Here is a 20,907-nt window from a genome sequence, read left to right as displayed (position 1 = left end):
GTTTGATCCCTGGCCTTCCTCAGTGGGTTAAGGATCCAGCATTGCCATGAGCTGAGGTGTAGGTTGCAGACGGCTCGAATCCCAAGTTGCTGTGGCTCTGGCATAGGCCAGCAGCTATAGCTCTGATTCGACCCCTAGCCTGGGAACCTCCATATACCACGGGAGCAGCCCAAGAAATGGCAAGAAGACAAAGAAAAGAAAAGAAAAGAAAAGAAGAGAAAAGAAAAGAAAAGAAAAGAAAAGAAAAGAAAAGAAAAGAAAAGAAAAGAAAAGAAAAGAAAAGAAAAGATAAGAAAAGAAAAGAAAAGATAAGAAAAAAAAAGAAAAGAAAAGAAAAGAAAGGAAAGAAAGAAGTTAATTACCCTAAACCAATCTCATTGTGCTCTCCTTAGAAAGCCTAATTCATAGCCAGATGGAGTAGCTTCATTTGAAGACGCTGTACTAAGATAAAGTAACACACATTCCCTCGCCTATCTGAAATGTCAAGAAATGTACCTGCCTTTGCACTCAGCTTTGTAAACACAGAAAAAAGTCACATTGATATTTCTCCAATTACATAATCTCATGAGATTACTTTAAAAATACAAAAACAATACTAAACGGAGACAACTGACAGAGACACTGTGGCATTTTAACTCCCCTCCAGAATAGGCCTCTCACAGCAAACCGCCTTCCACTGTGTTCTGAGCCGTCAAAGTTTGTGCAAACACATGCCAGGCACACGTATTAGGAGCTGGGGAGTTTCATTAACTGTGGGGATGTTACAGGGACCATGTGCCAGTGGGTTAAAGCCTGCCCTATAAAAGGTCTCTCACTATCAAATTACTTCCCAGGAAAAGCAGTCTTCAGTGTGACTTCAGGGACTTGGGCAGCTGTTTGTGATTCTGCAGTGGCTGGTGAATCTCCAACTGCCTTGACATTGTATTGATATGGTTCTACTGGCTGGGATCAAGTGGGTGGCCCAGCACAGTGCTGAGCATAGGTGCATGCCAAGACATCTGGGTGAGGACCTACAGCCTGTCATCTACAGCTGACAATACCATGAAAGCTGCAGGCTCTGGGGCACCCTTGAAGCCCCTGGTGGGCCAGGAGGGGGGGGCGGGGGGGCTTGACCTAAGAAACAGTTCTACATGAGAAATGTTCAAGGTAGGCATGCAATTGGCAGACAATAAATTCCTGTGAATTAACACCCTATAAGTAGCACAAATAGACAGAAGCCATCAAATGAGAGAAATGGTTGGTAAAGTTCATGCTCAAAGAGCTCAAATTACCTTGACAGATAAACTACAACTGGGGGCTTTTGATATGTGTTGATTTGAATGTTTTAGAACAATAATTAAAGCCAAATTTGTTTCTCAACTTCTTTTATGAAGAATTAAAATATTTTATTGAGCATCGAAAATTAAGTGGTACATGATCTACAAATTCAATCCAATTCCTAGCATATTACCAATGGCATTTTTCACAGAACAAATAATTTTAAAACTTATGGAAACACAAAAGACCATGAATAAGCAAAACAACCTTCAGAAAGAAGAACAGGCGTTCCCATGTGGCTCAGTGGTAATGAACCCGACTAGTATCCATGAGGATACAGTCTAGATCCCTGGCCTTCCTCAGCGGTTAAGGATCCAGTATTGCCATGGGCTGTGGTGAGGGTTGCAGGTGTGGCTCAGATTTGGCATTGCTGTGGCTGTGGTGTAGGCCAGCAGCTGTAGCTCCAATTCGACCCCTAGCCTGGTAACCGCCATATGCCATGAGTGCAACCCTAAAAAAGCAACAACCAAAAAAAGGAACAGAGCTGGAGGAATCAGGCTCAGACTCCTTGGTTTAAGACTATATTACAAAGCTACAGGCATCAAAACAGTAGGGCACTAGCACCAAAAAACAGACACATAGATCAATAGAACAGGACAGAAAGCCCAGAAATAAACCCATGCACTTAACAGTCAATTAATCTATCACAAAGGAGCCAAGAATATGCAATGGAAAAAAGTCAGTCTCTTCAACAAGTGGTGCTAGGAAAACTGGACAGCTACATGCAAAAGAATGAAATTAGAATATTCTCTCACACCATATACAAAAATAAACTCAAAATAGCTTAAAGGCCTAAATGTAAGACCAAATACTACAAAATTCCTAGAAGAAAACATAGGCAAAACACTCTGACATAAATCCTAGCAATATTTTTTTTTTTGTCTCCTAAAATAAGGTAAATAAAGCAAAAAAAAAAAATGGGACCTAATTAAACTTAAAAGCTTTTGCATAGCAAAGGAAAACATTTAACAAAATGAAAAGACATCCTACCAAATAGGAGAAAACATTTGCAAAGAAAGTGACTGACAAGGGATTAATCTCCAAAATATACAAACAGCTCATACAAATCAACATCAAAAAACAACCCAATTAAAAATCGAGCATAAGAACTGATTAGACATTTTCCAAAGAGGACGTGTAGATGCCAAGAGGCACATGAAAAGATGCTCAACACAGCTAGTCATCAGGGAAGTGCAAGTCACAACTACCATGAGATGTCACCTCACACCCGTCAGAATAGCTATTATCAGAAAGAACACAAAAAGCAAATGTTGATGAGGATGTGGAGGAAAGGGAACCCTCTTACAATACTAGCAGGAATGTGAATTGGTGTAGCCACTGTGGAAAACAGTTGAAGATCTCTCAAAAAACTAAAAATTGAACCACCTTATGATCCAGCAGTTCCACTCTTGGGTATATATTTGAAAAAAATGAAAACACAAATTTGAAAAGAAACATGAACCCCCAACATTCACTGCAGCACTATTCACAACAGCCAGGACATGTAAACAACCTAAGTGTCCATCAACAGATAAGTGGATAAAGAAGATGTGGTACATATGCAATGGAATACTACTCAGCCATAAAAAAACAATGAAATTTTGCCATTTGCAGCAACAGATGGACTTGGAGGGCATTATGCTGAGTGAAATAAGTCAGACAGAGAAAAACAAATATTGTATGTTATTACTTACATGTGGAACCTAAAAAATACAACAAACTAGTGACTATAAAAAGAAGCAGACTCACAGATATGGAGAAAAAACTAGTGGTTACCAGTGTGGTGAGGAAAGGGGGAGAGGCAATATAGGGGGAGGGGATTAAGAGTCACAAACTGCTATGTATGAAATAAATAAGCTACAAGGATATATTATACAACATGAGGAATATAGTCAATATTTTATAATAACTATAAGTGGAGTATAATCTTTGAAACATGTGAATCACTATATTGTACATCTGTAACATATAATTATATAACATTGTACATCAATTTAAAACAATGCTTAAATCATGCAAAATAATAATAAAAATACATAGGACAGGAAAAAATTAACTAGCAGGTGAATATTGACTAAGAATTGAGGATGGTTAACTTTAAAATATCAGTGCATGTGAAACACCCTCAAGTATCTCAGCATTACAACATTTAGGAATTTATAAATAATTGGTAGTCTAGTAAGACAGAGTATTTATTATTTGTCATCAATTCCAGAGGCAGTCTGAAGCCCTGCATAGTTTGAAGGAAGAATTCACACTAGAAGTCTATCAAGATACCACCAGTTATCACAAGGTAATTGTGGGATTTCAGTGAGCAGAAACCAGCCCCCTAGCTTTTGAATGATAGTGTTATTATCTCTAAATGCAGTCAACTTTTCCTTCTTAACAAAAGAAACAAAAATTATAGCACAAAAATTAGGTTAAATATTTGTTGCTGCAGAAAATTCTAACAAACGAATTTCAGGAAGTGAGGCTGTAGTTCCCATAGCAACAATCACCTGGGCCTTTAGACAGATTCTGTGCATTTGTTTGACTCTAAGAAGTAACTTAATTCCTTAACATGCCACTTAAATGTTCAACCAAAACTGTCACAATGAATTTCCTTCCTCCTCGCGTCATTACAGGTTAGAGTCCTGAACCACCACCCTCCACCACTCACAGGATTAATGTGGTACTTTAATGGCACTTCATTTTTAAGAGGGCTGTGAACACTAGAAAATTAATTACAGCACTTAATCACAGTTGCAGTGAGTGTCAAATGTTTTCATATCTTCATTCATTGTTCGCATTTTAACTATTTAAGACAAAAAAAAAAAAAACCCTGAGGTAATATCAACATTTTCTTTGATTTTTTTTTTTTGCTCTTCTGTAAGTATCATTAGGAATCAAACCTCATTACTAATAATGCTCAAGAAAGAAAAAGAAAAATGCAAATGGCATTTAAAGATGGAAAAATATAAGCAAAAAATTTTAACACAAAATTTTAATATTCAATTAATTTAATGCATTTATAAATTTGACCCTATTAAGTGTACTGAGCCAAGCTTTAGTACTTATTAATAACAAATATGAAGTGTTAAAGAAAATGGTAGTAGAAACATTAACAGATGTGCGACAACGTAAAAATAAAGACCAATCAATAACAAAGTTTAAAAATGGTTAAATACACATATTTTCATACCTGGGCTGAAAGTGCTTTAAAGATCATAAATCACAAACAAGCCAAATGCATGCACAGGATCAAAAGGTACAAATTTCCAGTTACAAAATAAATAAGTCCTGGGAGGTAAGACACAGCATGGTGACTGTGGTTATATATTTGGAAGCTGCTGAGAGAGTGGATATTAAAATTCTCATCTCGAGGAAAAAAAAAAGGGTAACTACATTGGTGGCAGATGGTAACTAGACTCATCATGATCATTTCACAATATATACAATTATCAAATCATTATGTTGTACACCTGAAATTAATATATGTCAATATTTTTTTAAATCACACATCATGACACAACTGCATGAAGGTAACTGCAATTTCTCCTCAAATGCTATTTCCTCTTACACAAACTTCTAACACAAGTGAATTGATCTTGGTGTACTTTGTTGATATCATCAATCATTTCCACCTGGTACAGAGGAGAGCCCTTCCAGTCCTTAGAATTGGGACATGATATTGTTACATAATAAGAAATGTATCACTGGTCTTCATCCCAGCTACTGGCAGAAGCGCTTCTAGCCCTTGGATTTCCTGAGTCACAGAGGAAAAGGAGAATCTTGTTATTCTCCAGCCCCTTTCAACCCACCTGAGTTATGCTAATGAGGTGACTCAGGAGGCTGGGGGTTGGTTGTCAAGGGAACCAACCACCTGATTACAGGTTGGAACTTTCAGCCCCACCCCGACCTGCGTGGAGGGAGGGGTGGGGTTGAGTTTAATCACGGTGGCCAAGGATTTAATCAATCATGCTTATGTAATGGAACCTCCATAAAAGCTGAATGAAAGGGCTCAGAGTAGGTGCAATCGGGGAGACCGGGAGATGGTGAACCCAGAGACCAGGGCAGCTCCCCACCCCCCACCACGTTCTGGGCGTCTCTCTCCCGTCCACCTGGCTGTTCCTGAGTGGCATCCTTTATAATTAACAGGTAAACACGTTAAGTAAAGTGCCTTCTGGTGTTCTGTGGGTCCTAGCAAAATAGCAAACCCAAGAAGGGGGTCATGGGAACCTCAATTTGCAGCCATTTGGTCAAAAGTACAGGCGACAACCTGGGATTTGCTGCTGCAGGTCTGTGGTAACCCTGGGAGCTGGTGTCAGAACTGAGTTAAACCTCTGGACCCCCAGCTAGTGTCAGGAGAGTTCTTGGTTGGTGAGAAAACCTACACATTTGGTGTCAGAAGTATTGTCAGGAAGAACAGATCAGTAGCAAAGGGAAAACAAAGCGGCTGGAAGATCTGCAGTGGGAGTTGGGGGTGGGGGAGCTGGGTAGTAACCAGACCAGCATCCACGTCCCTGAGAGGGGAGGAGAAGGGCACAGGGGCTGGGTAGGCACAGGATGGCTGGCGAGAAGAAGGATATGGAAACCAGAGAATAGCTGTCACTCCTACCTTCTTAGAATAACTTCTGAGAACAACCTCGCAGAGATGCTGTGGGTTCACTCTAGACCACTGCAACAAAGCAAATATCACAATAAAGCGAGTCACAGGATTTTTGCTTTCCCAGGTGTATCAGAGTTATGTTTACACTATGCTGTAGTCTACCAGGTGTGCAATAGTGGCACTGTGTCTAAAAAACCAACGTACTGACCTTAATTTTTAAAATACTTTACAACTAAAAAGATGCTGACCCTCCTCTGAGCCTTCGGCGAGTAGTAGTGGCAACACCAAAGATCACTGATCACGAACACCACAACAAAGGTGATCATAATGACAAGCTTAAACTGCAAAAACTACCTAAATGTGACATAGAGACATGCACTGAGCAAATGCAGTTAGAAAAACGCTCAACAAAGGGTTACCACAACCTTCATTTTGTAAAATCAGTATGAAAACCGCAATAAAACGAGGTCTGCCTGGTTGTGCATCCCCTGCACCCAGCACACCCCGGGTGAAACACAGCTGAGTGTGTGTGTGTGTGTGTGTGTGTGTGCGCGCGTGCGCACGCACACATAAGGCCTAGATGCATTCTGGTTGTGCCATGTGGACCCAGACTATTCATCCACTAAGAGGAATGAAGCTCTGTGTGTACTTATACAGAACACCCTCCACGAGCACCGGCAGGGGGTGAAGGCACCTGCAGAATACACAACTGCCTTTATGTATGAAAAGCCATTTGTGGGCAAAGGATCAGGCCTAGAACCATTCCATCCAATACACACCCGCTAACCCAGGCGCTTCTCCAGTACCTGGGTGTGCTTGGTCCAAAGGAGCCGGGCTGCAATGGAAACATCAGGTTTAAAAGGCTTATTTTACAGAAAAAAATAATGTAAAATATTCTGTTAATAATTTCATAAGGACTACAAAATGAGAAGATAATGTTTAAACTATTTTGGCTTAAAATATGTTCTTAAATATAACTTCACTGGTTATTTGCACTTGTTTCAATGTGGCTACTAGTGATTAAATCAGATGTGCCTCCCATTATGCTGCTGGACACTGTGGTCTAGAAAGCTCTCTCCATGGACTGGGTCAGATGGACATGGCTGGACTGGAGAGGATGTTCTCACTTTTTTTTTTTCTGTTGCTTTTCAGGGCCGTACTCACAGCATATGGAGGTTCCCAGGCTAAGGGATCCAGTCGGAGCTACAGCTGCCAGCCTACACCAGAGCCACAGCAACGCGGGATCCGAGCCACGTCTGTGACCTACACCACAGCTCACGGCAACGCTGGATCCTTAACCCACTGAGTGAGACCAGAGATCGAACCCCCTGAAACCTCATGGTTCCTAGTCAGATTTGTTTCTGCTGCGCCATGACGGGAACTCCGCGTTCTCACTCTTGATACACATACATGATGTGTTTGTTTTTATGGTAAATTACTTCCGTATTTTTTTAAACAAAGTGGTTTTTAAAAGGAAAGAGGGTCCTGAAGTTAAATTTGTTTCACCTAATGCTAGGGCAGCTGCAGAGAGGCAGCCAAAGCTGCATGCAACCTGTGTGGGCTCTGCTGGTCTGGATGGTGGTGGTGGTGTTGGTGGTGGTGGTGGTGTTGTTTACTATTATTCATCAGCAGCAGTATCTAAACTACCCAGACCAGTACTGAATACAGCTAATGGGTGACTAAGGGTCACCCCATAACCACATATTCTAGATATGAAGCCATTAAATGGCCAACATTCAGTAATATTGCTGGCAGCCCCAATTTATACTATCCACTGGGACCAACGCTGGAGACAGCTGAGAATAGTAAACGCTGAAAGGCTTCTGAGGGGGTTTCTCTTCACTTACCAAGGGAGGCCACCTAATTTTCCCTAGAAACGTATTTGACCTGGGTGTTAGCAGAGGTCTATAGATGCCTTTTATGAAAAGCATCAACTAAACATTTAAAAACATGTTTAAGGCATTGAAAAAAATTACACCTTTGAGTTTCGAGCATTTGCACAACACTCTCTGAAGCATTTTCAAGTAAATAGGGCCAGAAAAATAGAAATACACATGATGACATCCTCAGATTTTACAGAAATGTAAGCAATCACGGACATGAATTAAGGACCAGCCCCTCCACTACAGGAGGAAGAGAGCTGGGCGAGGTTAAAGTCAGGGCAGAGGTGAAAGCGGGGGCAGGGGTCAAAAGATCAGGGAGCAAACTTCACAGCTATTAAGACCTGTCGCTGGGCTCAGGGCCTGATGCTCCCTCGGGTGACAGTTTTGTCAAGTTCAGCCAAATCTCCGAATAAAAAGATCATCTAAAGGCAGTGTTTTAAACAGTTCCTATCGGGACTAAGGAGACCAGGTCAAAAGCAACACGGAAAACTGACCCGGATTTCTACGGGGTGTGAGTGCCCTGCAGCTCCATTCAGAAAACTCCCTGCTGTTCACAAAATAGTTTCTAAACCAAAGCCAGACTTAGGAGTCAAACGTTCACCCTGCAGTGGACAGGGGCATGCAGTCCCCGCCTGATTGTCCATGCTGACCTGCCCCCCTGTCACCACCACCCCACCCCAAGCTCTGATGGGTATGTTCACAAAGCACACAGTTTGCTGACCTCGAAGGATGCTGGTGTTCACAGCCTGGCCGGTGACCCCGCCTCACCACCTGCAGGACACCAGCCTGGAGCAGGGGACCCCGAAGTCTGACCTGAAGGGCTGGGCACACTGTGGTGGGGGGCGCGTAGAGCCCACACAAAGGCCAAGGGAAGCACCACGTGATTTACAGAAGCTGGGGGTGCTGGTTTGGGGCCATCATGGGAAACTGGAGGACATATGGCTTTCTGCAGCTAACAGCATGTACCCTCGTCCCCAAATTCAATTTCCACAAGGAACAAAGCCTTTCGGCCATTCGTCAGAAAGTCTAAGTCACAGACAAATTGACATAACATGATCCCATAAATGAATAAATTAGAAGTGTAACTGCCCTCTGGGTAAGGAGGACAAGAGCACAACAGCTGCAACTGTGACCCCACGCCCCGACCCTGCAGCACGAACCCACAACCACGACCCCACAGACAACACCCCACAGCTGACACTCAGCAGCCAACACCCCGAAGCCATGACCCCACGCCCTGACCCCGCAGCTGTGACCTCGTAGCCAACACTCCGAAGCCAGGCTCCTCTTGCACCTGGTGCTCCATGAGGGACATGGCCCTCAACTCAGGGGCCACAGGAGGGCTTTTAACAGCCTCATGCTGTGGAAATGAATTGAAATACTAAGAACACTGTTTTTCTTTTGCAAGAACACACAAGATGTATAGTGAGATAATCCAGGAAAGGCCCTGAAGGTTCTGGTAGAAAAATGGTGCATGAAGACCAAACCTTCCACTATCAATCATCACTCACGCTGAGCCATCCGCAGCTCCTGACGAGGAGAAACTCCCGCAGCAGCAATAGGGTCTATGGGGCCAGCACCCCACCTGCTGTGGCTGGGCCGCAAGGGTCAGTGGTGTCACCACAGACGCCGGGGCGGCTGCCTCTGGGGCCCTGGACACGCCTGGAGGCTCCTGCTGCCTCTCGGGTGTCATTTCTGATGGAAGAAATCCCCTGAATCCCAACGGGCGCCCATCCTAGGACAGGAGCAGGAATCAAGTCCTCCTGACCCTAGTCTGCCCATCCCCTGGGCCGGTGGTTGTGCAGAACTGGACGAGGAAGCTTCATCTAAATCAGAGTCTGACATCTCCCTGCAAAGGTCCAGGACTCAGGTTCTGAACAGAGTATAGGCTGCGGTTTACTCCTCTCCTCCTGCCCAAACTACATTAAAGTTTCCATAAAGTTTAAAAAAAAAAAAAAAAAAGACTTCAAAATGTGAAGGCTCACATGAGGATTACCTATGAGCTATTTCACCGACCAAACGCTACTACCTTTTTCCAGATTCGAAGTTATCAAGTATACCTCCCAGGCAAGCAGCCTCCCCCGCCGTGGCCATCCTACCGTGTAACAATGACACCACCAACCCCTCAGCCACCCCAGCGTTTCTCTGTGGGACACCCCATGGAAATTTAAGGCCAGGGCTTCCTTCCTACTGAGATCCAACACCACCTGTCTCTGTAAGTCTTCACTTCATGGAATCTTAGCTTCAAGTTACTCCAAATTAGTCCTTTTTCCGGTTATCATTATTCATTAACCTTAAAAAATCTGGGGACAGATTTTCTTTCCCAGAAGGTATAGCTGATAACACTAATATTCATAGACCATCATGCACAGCCAACGACCGTGCCCTGTCTCACACTAAGAGATCACCTGTTTTCTTCTCATGGGGCACAAAGGAAATGTTCTACTTCCATAAATTTCTTCCAGGTGATCAAGTTTGCTGAGTTTGATAAAAAAAAAAAACAGTTGCCAATATGTAAAGTCATCAACAGCACGCACCCTGCACTTGTGCCACAGTCACAAATAGCGTCCAGCCTTTCAAGTGTTTCCACACCTTCCTTAAAAACGCTCTGTAAGGGCTCCCGTTACTCCTTCCACCATAAAATAGTCCCCAGACCAGCTGTCTGTGCATCTCGGCCTCCTCCAGAGGATGCTCCGGCAGCTGGTAAGGCCTTCCTGTTGCCCCCCTGGAATTGGAGGAGGAAGCAGAACCCACAGCTCAGCACCAGAAGTGGAACCTGGCCAGGCCCAGCAAGGACACTTGGTCACAATCAGGAGTGCCCACATGACAAGGGGACGCAGTCACCAGTGAGGGGCCTGACCAAGCCACTTGAGTCTAACTTCTCTTCTGTAGAAGTGAATGCACTCAAGGAACTGTATGGTCCAACATCTCAGGGCCCAATTCTATTTCTGGTCAGCTCCTGTTTCCCACCAGTCATGACTGAGAGTGTCCTCTGCCCCGTCGCCCCACTGTGCACACTCTGAGCCACTTGATGTACTGAGGGCAGTGATAAGCAGCTCGTACATTAGCTCTCAACTCACCCAAGCGACCCTGCAGGAGGAACAGGGTCCACCCAGGCCTCATTTCCCATGTCCGACACCAGGGGTGCTTCTGCAGGGTGACCAACACTTTGGGGCTCGGCTCTGGGAGGGCAGAATTCGTTTTTCAGTTACTATCGCCCTCTGCAAGGTCTCCAGCAATCAGGTGAAATGATGCTCCCGGTATCGTGCAGGGCCCTCCCCCGAGGTGAGTTCCCACCTCTTGCCCCAGCAGCCCATGCACCTGGATTCACAGACAGAAGCCTGAGCTCAAGGTATAACAAGTCCACTATCAAAACATACCTGCTACACAATTCAGGGCACCCCAGAGTTCAATTCTGGAGATCATTAGAGGTTTATTTAACCAATGGCAACAAGTAGTATGACTCACCTGGAGAACAGTCTCCAACGTCAGTGTTCAACCCACACTGCAGGTCTAGGGCTACCTGGAAGGGTCTGGAGGACAGCTTCTGTCCACACCCAGGAGGTACATGCATGTATGATTGATTATGCATGCATCTGTGTGTGCTTGTACATGTGTGCATGTGCTTGTGTGTGCTTGTGTATGCTTGTACATGTGAGTACATTGTGTGCTTATACATGTGCGTGTGTGTGCATGTCGTGTTATGTGTGTACTTATGGAAATCTGTGCCATGCACACACGTGTGCCAGAAGTAGGGCAGAAGAGGAAGAGGAGGGCCCTGACATGTATTTCCTCCCCCCTCACCTCCCTTCCTATTTTCTCAGCCACCCCGGGCCTTCACAAATATAGCCAAGTCCACCATTCCTTAATCCAAAAGTCCAAATTCAAAAGGTTCTGAAAATCACAAGCATGTGGGCAACTCATTTGGCCGCAAAGCCTGACTCTCCCGCCCCTCTGGGAGAGGTGATGACCTGGTCTCTGTCACCCACATGCCATGCCTCTGACAACTGCAGGGGAGGGTAACACGAGGCTTGGGGCAGTCCCCTGACCCATCCTGCCTGAGGCCTGCACGTCCCCACAGGAGGCCATTCCCAGGACAGGAGCTGTATGCTTCTTGGGGGCCCCCCAGGTCTTCCCAGGTCCATGCCTGTAAACAAGGCCACTTGCGGACAGCCCTGCTGAGTAAGCATTATTTAATACAGAGACTTAGCCTGAAAAAAGTCTGGAATTGGCGTAGGAGCTATGCTGCAAGAAAGAGAATGCACGCAACTGTGGTACAGGTCACAGCTGTGGCTTGGATTCCATTCCTGGCTGGGTAATCTCCATATGCCACAGGTGTGGCTGAAAAAAACTAACATTCTGCTATTTTCTGGTCTGTTTCTCTTGAAACTGGGTTTCCTTTAACTTTAATAATATTGTTGAAACATCTTGGTTTTATTTTTTCAAAAAACAGATTTGGTTTTGTTGAGTCTCCTTACTGATGATTTATTTTCTACTTTATTCATATTTGTTACCTTTGTTAAACTCCTTTCTTCTAGTTTTTTGGATTTATTTTGTCACTATTTTCCAAAGTAGTCAGATGCTTAATTTTTACATTAAGCATTATCTACAAAGACTATAAATTTCTTTCTGAGCTGTTTTACCTGTATGCTTCATGTTTTGATATAGAATTTTTCATAATTGTTCTAAAATTTTCTAATATCCATTTTGATTGCTTTCTGTCATTTAGAATTTTTAAATTTCTAAAATTGAGTCTTTTCATAACCTTCAAACTTAATTTTATTGTGGTTGAAGAATGTGACCCATATTATATCAAATATTTCATATTTGTCAAAACTAGTTTTACAGTTGATTCTAAAGTTTTTATATGCTTATGTAGGCATTAATCATCATGTGTGCTTGAAAATTATGTGTTGTCCCTAACTGTTTTGTACTTTATATAATGCAATTAGTTCAAGGATGTTATTTGTATTCCAAAGTTTTTTATATCTTACTGATTTTGGGGGGGTCAATTTGATATATTAGTTGCCAAGTAATTTGTATTCCAATCACCCACTATGATCTGTGACTCTCTCTTGCTAATTTTTACTATATACATTTTGAATTGTGATATTTGGTGCATGGGATATTTTTACCATTAGGTACTTTGATCCCCTAACTGAAATAATGCTTTTTATGTTAAGGTCTATTTTATTTTTATCTGATATCAGTATAGCCATATTAAATTTTTTTCACCCTTTAAAAAAAAAAAAGAAAGGAAAAAAAAGAGAGAATGCATGCAATGGGAATGAAATGTCCCATGCATGGGCACGTGGTTCTGAATGAGGAAAACTCTGTGTGTTCGAGGTTGCAGCTTCACCAGCGTGACCCCAGAAACCACAGGGGCTCCCGGGAGCCTATTCCCCAGCTGACTCGCAGCTCCTCCCTCAGGTGTGAAGGGTGGTGAGATGCGTGGGAAAGGAGGCTTTAACTCAAAAATGTGGAAACCTCACCCTCTGGTCTCCATTGTGGTGTTCAGGCCGGACTGCTGGAGCCGCAGGCCTTCATTTGAAAGTGAACGAGGAGGTTTCTTCGGTCCCCTTCTAGCCCTACAGCCTGTGAGCTCTGACTTGGGACCCTGCCATCCAGCATTTCCTGAAGGAAACGCACAGACGGAGGTGGAGACATAGGACAGAGAAGGGAGATCCCATAGTGGTCCCTCAGAGAACACCAGGACCACAAGGACACAGCACAACACCCCGGCCTTGGGCTGGGGAGGGGGGCCCTGCACACCCAGCTCCCTCCGGATCTTGATCAGAATCTAAGGTCAGGGAGCACAAGAGGGCAGGTAAGAAGCTGGACCTGGAATGGGAGCAGAACACAAGGCAGGCCCACCCTGAACGGCTGCTCCCGTTCACTGGGGGGAAACACACATGGAACATGAACAGCGGGGCCGTGGATGGTGGGGCTGGTGGACGGCAGAAGTGCAACTGCAACACCTCTGGGTGCCCTTTCAGGCATCACCCCAGATGCAGAGAGGAAGCGGGGATGTCGCCACAGGAACCTCGGAGCCTGAGCCCCCACAATCAGATCTTGGGACACTGTGGGGCCAGAGAGAAAACACCTTTAGGGCTCTGGGCTTTGTCAGTGTTTGCTTTAGAAACTACTCTTCCCTGAGCTGATGGCCTTTACAAAACTAAGATTTCCAAACAGACAGCCAGCCCTTGAGGCAGCACCCCTGGTCTGTGGCCCCATAAGACAGGGAGAGGAGAATCAGCACTCCCTGGCCAGGCAAGATCCACAGGAAAAATCAAGATGCCTTTCCTTGCCCCACCTTATCTCAGATGCTCACACAACTTTTGCCTTAACTCCAAAATGTTAGAATGTATTCCTTAATTAAGAAGTTTATTGTGTGTGTGTGTGTGTGTGTGTGTGTCTGTGTCTGCGCATTTTGAATTTCTAGTGTAAGAAAGTACAAAGGATTATACAACAATTCTGGGTATCCACTCTTCATATTTTCTTAAGAACTAAGACACTGATGCTGGCCGTCCCCTGTGCTGAGCCCCTGCAGAGACCGCTGACGTGTCCAGACCCATGACCTTGCATGTTTCCTTATCTTTATCCATAAATGAATATATTATCAGTAGGTTTAAACATACATCAATGTTTGCTGTATACATCATACATCACAATCCTTACATTTTACTCAAGATTCTTTCCAAGCACTACGTGCAGATCACTGGCCATACTGACATAAATATCGTAAGCCCTGGGGTACTTGTGTTAGAATTTCTTTGGAATGCAGATGAGGAGATGAACTTTCCACTCATCCAGACATGGCCAGGCTGCTCCCACAAGTGATGCATAATTTATACACCAACATGCGTTGTGGGTGGCTCCTTTTCCCCACATCCTCACCATCATTCAGTAAGATGAGCCTTTTAACTTGTGTGACCACATTTTCCTGAGCACCGTGCTCTGGTTCCCTCATGTGTGAACTGGGCTCCACCTCCAAAAAAGCAGTGTGCCTCACAGGGGAACAACCACAATGGGAGAAAATTATTTTTAAAAAAGCAGCCCTTTAAACCATTGTCCCAAAGACATGCAACAAATGAAGAAATAATTGAGAGAAACCCATTATGTCTTGGTAAAAGCAGCCAAAGCCGACACGGCCTCAGCATACCCACCCCCCAGCTTGGCATGTCAGAAGCTCCACTCCAGGCAGGTGTAGCCAAGGAGACAGCCTCCTTGCCCTCGGCTTCAGTGACGGGGTTCAGGAGGGCAGGCCACCAGCATCCTCCCCCACTGGGTCTCTACCACTGGGGGGACATGCTACTCCAGGTGCAAAGGGCCAGCTGGCACCTACCTGTCCTCTGCCCAGCTCACTCACAAAGCAGAGGCTCTGTCATGAGAAAGGTGCTATGGACTAAATGCTTATGTCCCCCTAAAATTCATATGTTAATTGTCAATGTGATGGTATTAACTGGTAAGGTCTTTGGGAAGTAATTAAGTTTAGATGAGGTTATCAGGTGGACCTCTCCCCATGGGGTTAGTGCCCTTATAAAAACAGGAGACAGGAGATCTCTCTTCCCTTCCCTGCCTTTCCCTTCACTTCTTCTCTCCCCCTTTCTCTCTCCCTCTTCCTTCCCTCCATGCATCTATCAGCAAAGCCCTCACGAAGACATACCCAGAAGAGGCCCTCATCAGAATCTGACCATACCAGTATCCTGATTTCAGATTTCCAGCCTCCAGAACCATGAGAATAAATATTTGTTATTTAAGCCACCCAGTCTAAGGTAATTTGTTATAGCAGCACAAAATGACCAAGACAAGAGGCAAGCCAAGAAGGCCAGATGCAACTGCGGCTACCCATCCCAGTGTGCAGAGGGGGGTCACTCAGAGAGAGGCAGGCCACTCCACTCCCAGCCCTGAAGCCGGTGCATAGCTTGTGCCCCAAAAGAGGGGCAGTCCATGACAACAGAGAACCCCAAATCTCTCCCCAAAGAAACTGACTTTATTTGAAATCAAGTATGAGAAGTTCAAGCCCAAGAGCACTCTCAAGACAAAGGTTATTGGGAGTTCCCATTGTGGCTCAGCAGTAACGAACCTGACTAGTATCCATGAGGATGCAGGTTTGATCCCTGGCCTCACTCAGTGGATTAAAGATATAGCATTCCCATGAGAAGTGGTGTAGGTCACAGACATGGCCTGGATCTGGCTTGTTGCTGTGGCTGTGGTGTAGGCCAGCAGCTACAGCTCCAATTAGACCCCTAGCCTGAACTTCCATATGCCACGGTCAAAGTCCTTAAAAAAAAAAGAAAGAAAGAAAGAAAGAAAAAGAAAAAGACAATGGCTATTTAGCTGAAGCAATTAGGATGAGGATGGCAGCTCTGTGAGAGCATCCAGTTAAACTGGAGGCAAACAAATTTACTGTTAAGAAGCAGGGATATATACATCTAAGAAGAGCCTTCCTAGAGAGTCTGAACAAATCTCAAGACTGACCTCAAAAACTACCCTTGAAAAGTGGTCCAAATATAATTGATCAGACTGTTGCACAATTTATTCCTCCAAGTATAATAGAAAACAGAGCAATCGGCTGACAATCAGTGGAGCCTAACAGCTGAGTGTGACACCAAATTAAGCAGAGAGGAGACAGAGACAAAAAAAATTCTAGTAAAACTACTGTTATCTGGCAGCTGTGTACAAGGCTGTGCCCCCCAAGAGCAACTGAAAAAGCTTCACACTGCAGGGGATGTAGATTTCACTAAAAGAGTTCAGCCACATCTCCAAAAAATTAAACAAGCACAGAAAACAAAAGCAAGCCCCAGAGGAAAGATCAAAATCCTAGGCTGCCACAATAAATTATAAAATGACCAGTTTCCAATACAAAATTATAAGACATGCAAACAGACCGGAAATTGTGATGTACACAGGAAAAAAAAAGAAAACAGGAAACAGAAATTGCCTAAGAGGGACCCAGGTGTTAGACTTAATGAAGACACCAAAGCATCCACTATAAATATATTCACAAAAGTAAAGGAAAGCATGCTTAGATAAGAACTGACAATGTCTCACCAAACTGAGCATCCATACAGACACAGAAACTGGACAAGAGAGCTAAAAGGAAATTCTTGACCTGAAAAGTACAGTAGTTGAAGTTAAAAGTTCACTTGAGGGGCCCAACAATATACCTGCATAGCAGAAGAATAAGCAAACTTGAGGTGGGTCAGCAGAGATTATGCAATGGCATCAGCAGAAGGGGAAAGGGAAGAAGTATGCTATAAAACTGGGTTGTGATGATCATTGTACAACTATAAATGTAATAAATTCTTTGAGTAATAAAATAAATAATAAAAAATTTTAAAAAAAGAAAGTCTTAAAGAAACGTGGACTGTCATTATCTAAATCAACACACACATAATGCAAGTACCATAAAAAAAGAAAGAAGCAGGGAAAACATTCAAAGAAATAATGACTTACAACAAAGTTCCACAACTTGATGGAAAACATTAACATACACATCCTAGAAGCTTGACAAATGACAACCAGGATAAATGCAGAGATCCACAACCAGACATATCATGATGCTAAAAGCCAAATACCAAGAGAAAATCTTGAAAGCAGCAAGAGAAATGATTTGTCACATGCAAGGGAATTCCAAGAAGATGAACAACAAAATTATATCAGAAAGAGTGACTTCAGAAGGAAATGGCCTGGTATATTCTAAGTGCTGAGAGAAAACACTGTCAACCAAAAATTTTATACCCAGCAAAACCACTTTTCAAAAATGAAGATAAAGAAATTTCCAAATAAATAAAAGCAGAATTTGTTGCTAGCAGAACTGCCTTAGCAGAAACACTAAAGTAAAAATTTCCATCTAGAAGCAGTGATCCAACCAGTAAATCAAATTCCTGGGGAAAACAAAAAACAAAAACAAAAAAAACACCAGTATGGTAGAGAAAATAACACCTCCCCCAAATCACCACGCCCTAATATCCAAAACCTGACTATGCTAGGTTTTATGGCAAAGGGGAATTTGGGTTGCAGATGGAATTAGGGTTGGTAAGTCTTGAGATGGGGAGATTATTCTGGATTATCTGTGTGAGCCCAACATACTCACCAGGGTCTTCAGAGGTGGACAAGGAAAGCAGAGGATAGAGGATGAGAGAGATGGCATGTAGGGGTTTAGGCCTAACACTGCCGGCTCTGAAGATGAAGCCAGGGCCACGCACCATGAGGCCACTGAAAGCTGAAATGAGCAGGGACATGGATTCCACTCTAGGCTCTCTGGAAGGAATACAGCTCTGCCAACGCCTCTGTGTGAGCCAGTGAGACCCAGCTCAGACTTCTAACCTCCAGAAGTGCCAGAGAGTAAGTCTGTGGTCCTTTAAGCCACTAAATGTGTGACACTTTGCCATAACAGCAATAGGCAATTAACACAGCTAGTAATGACAGCTATATCACTATAAAATGCTGTATAAATACATATTCCTCTTTCTTCCCTTAACTGATTTAAAAAGCAACCACAATTAAAATGGTTCTACTTGCAATAAAAATAAGAAAAAGCAATTGCAAAAGACAATATATACATAGGTACACATGCACATAATTCCATACATGTAATTTATCTGCTTTTGCTTTTGTTGTTTGTCATATGTAATAAATCATTGGATAATGGCATAAAAATGTATTCCTAAATTTTATTCCACGAGTTTTATAATTTTAGCTCTTGTATTAAGTCTGACTTCTTTATCAATTTTTATATATGGTGTGAGGGAGGAGGTCCAATTTTATTCTTTTGTATGTACTGCATATCCAGTTGTCCCAGCACTGTGTGAAAGACTATTCTTCCTTCATTTAATTGTCTTTGCACTTTTATCAAAAATCAATTGGCCTTATCACATGAAGACAGACAAATAACCCAACGGAACAAAACAGAGAGCCCAAGAGACCCTTGCTTAGATAGTCAAATGACCTTCAATAAAAGTGCCAACACTACACAATTGGGAAAGGATAGTTTCTTCAACAAATGTTGGGAAAATAGGAAATCCTCATGCAAAAGAATGAAGTTGGACTAACCTTCATCACCTATAAAAATCAACTCAAAATGGATTAAATACCTAAACAAAAGACCTGAAATGATAAAAACTCCTATAATACAACAGGTGAAATGCTTCATAGCAGTGGACTTGTTGATGATTTCTTGAGTATGACACCAAAAGCAAAGGCAACAAAAACAAAAATATAAAAATGGAACTATGTGAATCTTGGAAGCAACCAATAAGCCCGTTAGTAAGTGAATGAATGAATAAACTGCACGGCATCCAGACAATGAGGTATTACTCAGCAATAAGAAGAAATAAGCCTTCAAGCCATGAAAAGACACAGAGGAACCTTAAATGCATATGACTAAGTGAAAGAAGCCAATCTGAAAAGGCTATATTGTATGATTCAAACTCTATGACATTTTGGAAAAGGCAAAACTACTGAGACAACAAAAAGATCAGGGGTTGGTGGGAGGGAGGAATGAACAGGTGGAGCACAGAGGATGAAATTTCTCTGTATGACACTATAACAGTGGGTGTACATCATTACGTTTGTCTGAATCTACAGGATGTACCGACACCAAAAGTGAACCCAGTGTAAACCATGGACTCTGGGTGATGGTGACGTGTCCTTGTAGGTTCATCAACTGTAACACAGGTACCATCTGGTGGGGATGCTGACAGCGGGGGAGGCAGTATGTGTGGGTAAGGGGGCACGTGGGAAATCTCATATCTTCCATTTAATTTTGTATGAATGTTAAATGGCTCTAAAAATATTGTCTTAGTTCATTTTAAACGCCTCTTTTTACTTGGATTAAAAAATACTGATAGAGCTAATAAATGAATTCAGCAAAGTTGCAGGTACAAAATCAACACACAAAAATCAGTTGCATCTCTGTATTAGCAATGAACAATCTGAAAAGATAATTAAACAATTTCAGGAGTTCCCGTAGTGGCTCCGCAGTTAACAAACCCGACTAGCATCCATGGGGGTTCAATCCCTGGCCTTACTCAGTGGGTTAAGGATCCAGCATTGCCATGAGCTGTGGTGAAGGTCGCAGACATGGCTGGGATCCTGTGTTGCTGTGGCTGTGGTGTAGGCTGGCAGCTACAGCTCCGATTGGACCCCTAGCCTGGGAACTTCCATATGCCACTAGTGTGGCCCTAAAAAGACAAAAAAAAAAAAAAAAAGAAAAGAATTCCATTTACAAAAGCATCAAAAAGAACAAAATACTTGGAAATAAATTTAACCAAGGAGTCAAAAGACTAGCACACAGAAAACTACAAAACTTCTGAAAGAAATTGAAAGAGATATAAATAAATGGGAACACATCCCACATTCATGGATTGGAAGACTTAATACTGTTAAGATGCTCATACTACCTAAAGTGATCTTATAGATTCGATGTGATCCCAACAAAAATCCCAATAGTGTTTTGTTTTTTGTTTTTTGGGTTTTTTTTTTTTTTTTTTTTTTTTTTGCAGAAAAATCCAGCCTGAAATTCATATAGAGTCTCAAGGGATCCCAAATAGCCTGAACAATCTTAAAAACAAAGAACAAAGCTGCAGGACACACATTCCCTGATTTAAAACTTATCACAAAGCTACACAATGAGACAGTGGTGCTGGCTCAGAGGAAGACATATAGCCCAATGGGGCAGACAACCTGGAAATAAACCCTCACATCTATGGTCAAGCGATTTTCAACAAGGGTGCCAAGAGCATTCAATGTGGAAAGGACGGTCTCTTCGACACATGAGTCTGGGAAACCTGAATAACCACATTAAAAAAAAAAAAAATGAAGCTGGACTCTCACTTTATACAACACTCAAAAATTAACTCCAAATGAATCACAGAACTGAATGTAAGAGTTAAAGATGTAAAACTCTTACAAGAAATCAAAGGGTCAAAATACAAAACTTTTATATATGAAAGCATAGTGTCAAGGAAGTGAGGCCAACCCATAGAATGTGAAAAAAATACTTGCAAATCATACATCTGATAAGAAAATAATAACTAAAATATATAAAGAAACCTAGATGCAATAACAAGAAGACAAAAACCCCATTTGAAAAATGATTTAAGGACCTAAATA

At 42.8% G+C, this 20,907-nt stretch overlaps 1 protein-coding gene across 11 annotated transcripts in view; it reads right to left on the bottom strand.

The window, feature by feature from the left end:
• DLGAP2 (DLG associated protein 2) overlaps positions 1-20,907 on the bottom strand; it is a 666,739-nt gene that overhangs the window by 609,281 nt on the left and 36,551 nt on the right. For 2 of the 11 annotated variants that reach the window (XM_021074622.2, XM_084998163.1), the window contains exon 2: positions 5,915-5,974. The exons of the other annotated variants lie outside the window; for them this stretch is intronic. The gene's annotated coding sequence lies outside the window, so the exon portion shown is untranslated. The remainder of the gene's footprint in view (positions 1-5,914; positions 5,975-20,907) is intronic. 11 annotated transcript variants of the gene reach the window in all.

The sequence above is a fragment of the Sus scrofa genome, chromosome 15 (assembly GCF_054392235.1).
Source record: "Sus scrofa isolate SSC_HxYL_T2T_F1_AM1 chromosome 15, Sscrofa_HxYL_maternal_Yorkshire_Landrace_v2.0, whole genome shotgun sequence".
Classification (NCBI taxonomy): domain Eukaryota; kingdom Metazoa; phylum Chordata; class Mammalia; order Artiodactyla; family Suidae; genus Sus; species Sus scrofa.
Note: the sequence above shows the minus strand (reverse complement) of the source record. Positions and strands in the feature narration are given on the sequence as shown.